General features: G+C 37.7%; 1 pseudogene; it reads left to right on the forward strand.

Moving 5' to 3' along the window:
• LOC113037010 (extracellular calcium-sensing receptor-like) lies at positions 1–3,874 on the forward strand (annotated as a pseudogene).
• The last annotated feature ends 3,065 nt before the right edge of the window (positions 3,875–6,939 follow it).

Here is a 6,939-nt window from a genome sequence, read left to right on the forward strand (position 1 = left end):
ATGCTTTCTGTATATACATTTCAGGATGACTACAGCCTTTATGGCATCCAAGGCATTCTCTAATCAGTTTGGAAGGCAAGGTGGATGTGTGGCATTTCATCTCACCATCCCGACATCGCCCACAATGGCTGAAATACAAGAAATGACAGATACACTGGAGAGTTCAACTGCTCGGGTTGTGGTGGTGTTTGCTACAGAAGGGAAGCTCCTAAATCTGTTCTCAGAAGTAAGTAGTGATATATAGTGTTATTATGCTCATAATTGTTTTCATGAAAATTGCTGCATTATTTTATCTATGATTTTCCAGCTAGCTCAAAGGAATGTGACAGGGATACAATGGATAGCCAGTGAAGCCTGGGTGACCTCGAGCCGACTGGCCTCACCCCAGTTTCTCCACATTCTACAGGGAACACTGGGCTTCACTTTCCCTGGAGTCAGCATCCCAGGCTTGAAAGAGTTTCTTTTGAATGTCCGACCCTCTCCCAAACCAGGAATGGAATTTTTCAATATGTTCTGGGAAGAACATTTTGGTTGTAAGCTAGAGTTTGAAAGCCAAAGAGCCAAAGACTATGAAGCAGATGATTTTAATGATAATGATAGTTTTCGTTACAACCCAGGTTTCCAAAACAATTCTCTTTATATGGTCGGATTTAATGTGGGACAAAAAAGTTTATTTAACATGTCAGCTTATAAAGACGGTGAATATGCTTTTGAAAAGCCTGTATGCACAGGGTCAGAGGATTTGAGAAACACTGACAGCAGTTATAGTGATGTATCTCAGGTTCGAATATCCTACAATGTGTATAAAGCTGTGTATGCCATTGCCCATGCTCTGCACACTTTTTTGAACTGCGATTCAGCAGGACCTAGCGGGGGATTGTGTGAGAAACACAGCTCATTTTCAAATGGTCAGGTAATTGAAAATATTATAAAATATTTAAAATCAACATTTATGTAATTCAACATTCATGGGATTCATGTGTAGTTTTTTGACATTCTTTGTTTTGTTTTTCTAATTTTCTTTTCCTGTAGTTTCTTCATCATCTGAAAATGGTAAATTTCCACAACCAGTTTGATGAGAAAGTGTATTTTGACACCAATGGAGAGCCTGTCCCTCTTTATGACATTATTAACTGGCAGAAGGACAGCAAGGATGAAATCAGGTGAGCTATATATACATAAAGGTGGAAATGAACTGCATGTTGAAGTAATTGTGAACAATAAACTGTAGTAACATTTAACATTAACCTAATTGCTTTTTCAAATATTTTATGCTACTTTATGCTAGATTTATCAAAGTTGGAACCTATGATGGTTCAGCACCACAGAGAGAGCAGTTGCAGATAATAAAGAACAGTATTGTATGGACAAAAGGACAGTTACAGGTAGGTCATAGTTATCTTGCACGTATTTGATATGACACCTAAAATAAAGATGTTTTAAACTAAAGTAAATTTGATACACTATCTCAGATTCTCAGATACAACATATTTATGCCCGTTATTTTACTTTTCTCTGTTCCTTGTTCAGGTTCCTGTATCTCAGTGTAGTGCTCCATGTCCTCCCGGCAACAGGCAGGCCACACGCCAAGGAGAACCCAAATGCTGCTTTGACTGTTTGCCCTGTGCAGATGGAGAGATCAGTAACAAGACTGGTAGTCTATATATGTTTATTATGTTTATTTTTTTTTTAATCAATTATTATGTAGTGTAATAAAGAAGGTCATTGAATTTAAAGTTGCACAGTTTAAACCAGAACCATCAAAACATGCTGATATGCAATTAGAAGTTACTGAATGTTTATACACATATATCTATGTTTTGTGTTACGAAAGGTTCTACTGAGTGCACAAAATGTCCTGAGTACTTCTGGTCAGACAAAGACAAGGTGAAATGTGTTGCAGGGGAAGAAGAATTCCTCTCTTTCTACGACACCATGGGTATCATCCTGGTAGCACTCACCCTGCTTGGATTCATCCTGACATCCATCATCACAATTATTTTTCACAGTTTCCGCAATACACCCATTGTCAAGGCCAACAACTCAGAAATAAGTTTCTTGCTTCTCCTGTCACTCAAGCTCTGTTTCCTGTGTTCTCTGGTGTTCATTGGTCAGCCATCTTGGTGGACATGCAGGCTCCGCCAAGCAGCATTTGGGATCAGCTTTGTTCTGTGTCTCTCTTGCTTACTTGTTAAGACCATTGTGGTCCTCCTGGCTTTCCGGACTAGTATATCTGGTTCCAGGGGTTGGAAGCTGTTTGGAACATCTCAGCAGAGGATTCTGATCATCTGTACGACAGCTCCTCAGGTAGGACGAACAGTCACTGTCACTTAAACATGAGTTTAACGTGTGTTTTGGTATTCTTCTATCATCCTATCCTCCCCTCAGATTTGTCTCTGTTCTGGCTGGGTGTTGGGAGCACCTCCCTTTCCATTCAGGAACCCAAACTACCAAGCTTTAACTGGAAAAGTGAGTATATTTTCTGTATTTACCTGATATATCATATCAACCATCAAAAAATGTCCCTTTCTTTATCTTCATATCTATATCAATATCTATATATCTACATCTATATCTGTCAGGTACTGTGTCCAGGCAGGCAGGAAAAGACCCAAATGCAGACTCAAAGAGACAATAACTTGAACTTAAACACAGCTTTATTGCTGGACCCAAGCAAAACAACACAGCTTTCACTAATTAACAGACGGGACCAGGGAGACGCAAAACCAGAAACATTAACATAGGATAAAGACTGTGAAAGTAAAACAGGAAATGATGAGAAAACACACACCGATGAGACCAAGAATAACAGAAGAACACATAACAGACAGAACTATAATTACAATACAAAGAGAAATACATAATCCAGAAAGTATAACCTAAATCAAAAACATAAACACTGGATCACCAGACCCAGGACCGTGACAATATTTATCTATATATATATGTATCTCCCGATAGATAGATAGATAGATAGATAGATAGATAGATAGATAGATAGATAGATAGATAGATAGATAGATATTGTCACGGTCCTGGGTCTGGTTATCCAGCGTTTAGGTTTTTGAGTTATTGATCTATATATGTATCTGTCTATATATATCTGTACATATATATATATATATATATATATATATATATATATACATATATATATATACATATATATATATATATATATATATATATATATATTATGGAATGCCCTTTAGGAAAATATTATATATATATTCCAACCAAAGTCTGAATATATAGTATGATCTTTTGAATATATAGAATGAAACTTGAGTATATAGAATGAAACTTGAATATATAGAATGAAGCTTGAATATATAGAATGATCTTTTGAATATATAGAATGAAGCTTGAATATATAGAATGAAACTTGAATATATAGAATGATCTTTTGAATATATATATATATATATATATATATATATATATATAAAGCGAGAGAGAGGCTCTGAGAGAATTCATATAAAATCTCCCTGTATTCATACTTGTTTAACATCATTAGATTGTTGTGGAGTGTAAAGAGCCATGGCCTCCTGGATTCTACCTGCTCCTTGGTTACATTGGCCTACTGGCCTTTGTCTGTCTTCTCCTGGCATTCTTTGGACGAAAGCTACCGGACACATTCAACGAAGCAAAGTTCATCTCCTTCAGCATGCTAATTTTCTGGGCTGTATGGATTTCTTTCATCCCAGCTTATGTCAGTTCTCCTGCAAAATTTTCTGTGGCAGTGGAAATATTTGCTATTTTAGCATCCAGTTTTGGATTGTTACTATGTATATTTGTTCCCAAATGTTATATTATTTTACTGCACCCTGAGAGGAATATTAAGAAAGGGATGATTGGAAAATATCAAAGATGAACATTTATATTTTCAGTGTTTTTCAGGGTAACTAATAAAATGCTCACATTTGAATTTGAAGCTAAATAAAATACCCTATGAGAGATGTCTTTGTGAGATGTCTTTGTGATTCTGGATAGTGTTTTAAAATACGTTCAGCTGGAAGCTGGTTCCATAGAAGAGGGGCCTGAAAACTGAAGGCTCTGCATCCCATTCTACTTTTAAACACTCTAGGAACAACAAGTAAGCCTGCAGTGGAAGAGCGAAGTACTCTAATGGGATGGTAGGGTACTATAAGGTCATCAAGATAAGGGCCTGATTATTCAAGACCTTGTATGTGAAGAGCAGGATTGTGAATTCAATTCTGAATTTAACAGGGAGCCAATGAAGGGAAGCCAATACAGGAGAAATATGCTCTCTCTTTCTAGTCCTTGTCAGTACTCTTGCTGCAGCATTTTGGATTAACTGAAGGCTTTTCAGGGAGTTTTAGGACAACCTGATAATAATGAATTACATTAGTCCAGTCTAGACGTAATGAATGCATGAACTAGTTTTTCAGACAGGATATTTCAAATTTTAGAGATATTGAGTAAATGGAAGAAAGCAGTCCTACATATTTGTTTAATATTTGCATTGAGGGACATATGCTGGTCAAAAATGACTCCAAGGTTCCTCATAGTGTTACTGGATGCCAAGGTTATGCCATCCAGAGTAATAATCTGGTTAGATGCAATATTTCTAGGTTTTCATGGCCGAGTGCAGTAACCTCAGACTGATCTGAATTTAGAAGTAGAAAGGTCATCCACGTCTTTATGTCTTTAAGACATTCCTGCAGTTTAACTAATTGGTGTGTGTTATCTGACTTCATGGATAGATAAAGTTGAGTGTCATCAGCATAGCAGTAAAAATGTAAGCTATGGTTTCTGATGATACTGCCTAAGGGAAACGTGTAATGTAAACGGAATCAGAACCATGTGGAACTCCATAATTGACCCTACTGTGTGAAGAGGACTCTCCATTTGCATGAACAAATTGGAGTCTATTAGATAGATATGATACAAACCACTGCAGCACAGTACCTGTAATACTTACAGCATATTTCAATCGCTATAATAAGATATTATGGTTAACAGTATTGAACACTGCACTGAGGTCAAGCAGGGTAAGCACAGAGATGAGTCCACTGTCAGAGGCCATAAGACAATGATTTGTAACCTTCACTAAAGATGTTTCTGTACTGTGATGAGCTCTGAAACCTGACTGAAACTCTTCAAATTAGTCATTCCTCTGCAGATGATCTGTTAGCTGTTTGACAACCACTCTTTCAAGAATTGATATAAAAACAAGGTTGTAAATTGGTCCATAATAGCTAAGTCTGATGGGCAAAGAGATGGCTTTTTGATCATCGGCTTAAATGCTGCAAGCTTGAAGGCCTGTGGTACATAGCCGATTATTAGAGATAGGTTGATCATATTTAAGACTCAAGCATTGATTAATGGCAGGACTTCTTTGAGCAGTCTTGTAGCAATGGGGTCTAAAAGACACATTGATGGTTTGGAGGAAGTAATTACTAAAATTGACTCAAAGATCAATTGGAGAAAAAGACTAAATGAATATCAACGGTACTGAAAGTAGCTGTAGATAATGGTTAAAATTTTATTTGTGAAGAAATTCACAAAGTCATTACAAGCTAATGTTAAAGGAATGGTTGGCTCAACAGCGCTCTGACTTTTTGTCAGCCTGGCTGCAGTGCTGAAGAGAAACCTAGGGGTGTTCTTATTTTCTTCAATCAGTGATGAATAGTAAGATGTTCTAGATTTCTGGAGGACTTTCTTATAAAGCAGCAAACTTATGAGTTATCTGATGTAAGGTGCACCTTTGAGAGTTATACAAGGGAGTCAAGTGCTTCTGATTAGAGGCTCTCTTTTCATAGGAATTACAGTATCTAGAGTCATACGTAGTGAGCAGGTAAAATTATTAACAAGATAATCGACCTCTCTTGGAGCAGAGTTCAGGTAGCTGCCTGGCTCTGTGTTAATAAAGGACATTGAAGACGATAACAGTCGGTGAATTACATTCTTAAACTCAGTTACAGCACTTTTAGGAAGACATCTACTGTGATTAATTCCATTCCTCATTCCTGTGTAATTACTTTTTGTAAATTTAAATGTTATTAGGAAATGATTAGACAGGAGAGGGTTTTCAGGAAACACTGTTAAATGTTCAGTTTCTATGCCATATTTTAAAACAAGATCTAAAGCGCGATGAAAGTGATGAGTGGGTTCTTTTACATTTGAGAGAAGCCAATTGATTCTAATAACAGATTAAATTCCGTGTTGAGGCTGTCATTTTTGGCATCTACATGGATGCTAAAATCAGCCACAATAATTATCTTATCTGAGGTGACCACTAAATCAGATCAACTCTGAGAAATCAGACAGAAACTCTGTGTAAGGCCTGTGTGGATGATAGATGATAACAAAAAAGACTGTTTTTTGAGTTTTCCAGCTAGGTTGGACAAGGGTAAGCATCAGGCTTTCAAATTAATTAAAACTCTGTCATGGTCTTTGGTTGATTGAGCTGGTGTGGGAAAATGCTGCCACATTGCGCCCTCGGCATGCACATAATCATCCTGCTGTAACCAGGTTTCTGTAGGGCAGAGAAAATTGATTTGTTGGTCAACTATTAACTCGTGTACTAACAGAGACTTGGAAGAGAGACCTAATCTTCTGAGGTCCAGACCAACCGCGCTCTAGTTATCCCACCTCTCTGGTCCTGACATCACTGAAATATGGAAGACCCTAGATTAGGAGATGTCCCACAGCTGCCCTGCCTGCCGGGCACAGCCCCTTGAGCTCTCTGCACCACCCCTCCCCAGCAGCGGAGCCAGAAACCACACCTCTGCCTTACACGGCAAGCCAGGTGGGCTCCCTTTTTTACACTATTTAACTTTACTGTTTCCTAAAGGCCCTGGTCCAGGAACACAAAACCAGATACTCTGTTTCTGAGTTGCTTTTTGTTGAGCAGACTGTGCTTATACATTCTAATTTGAGTTTTACAGGTTGTATAGAAAGAGCAGGTGAAGG

Source organism: Astatotilapia calliptera, chromosome 14 (genome assembly GCF_900246225.1).
Source record: "Astatotilapia calliptera chromosome 14, fAstCal1.2, whole genome shotgun sequence".
Lineage (NCBI taxonomy): Eukaryota > Metazoa > Chordata > Actinopteri > Cichliformes > Cichlidae > Astatotilapia > Astatotilapia calliptera.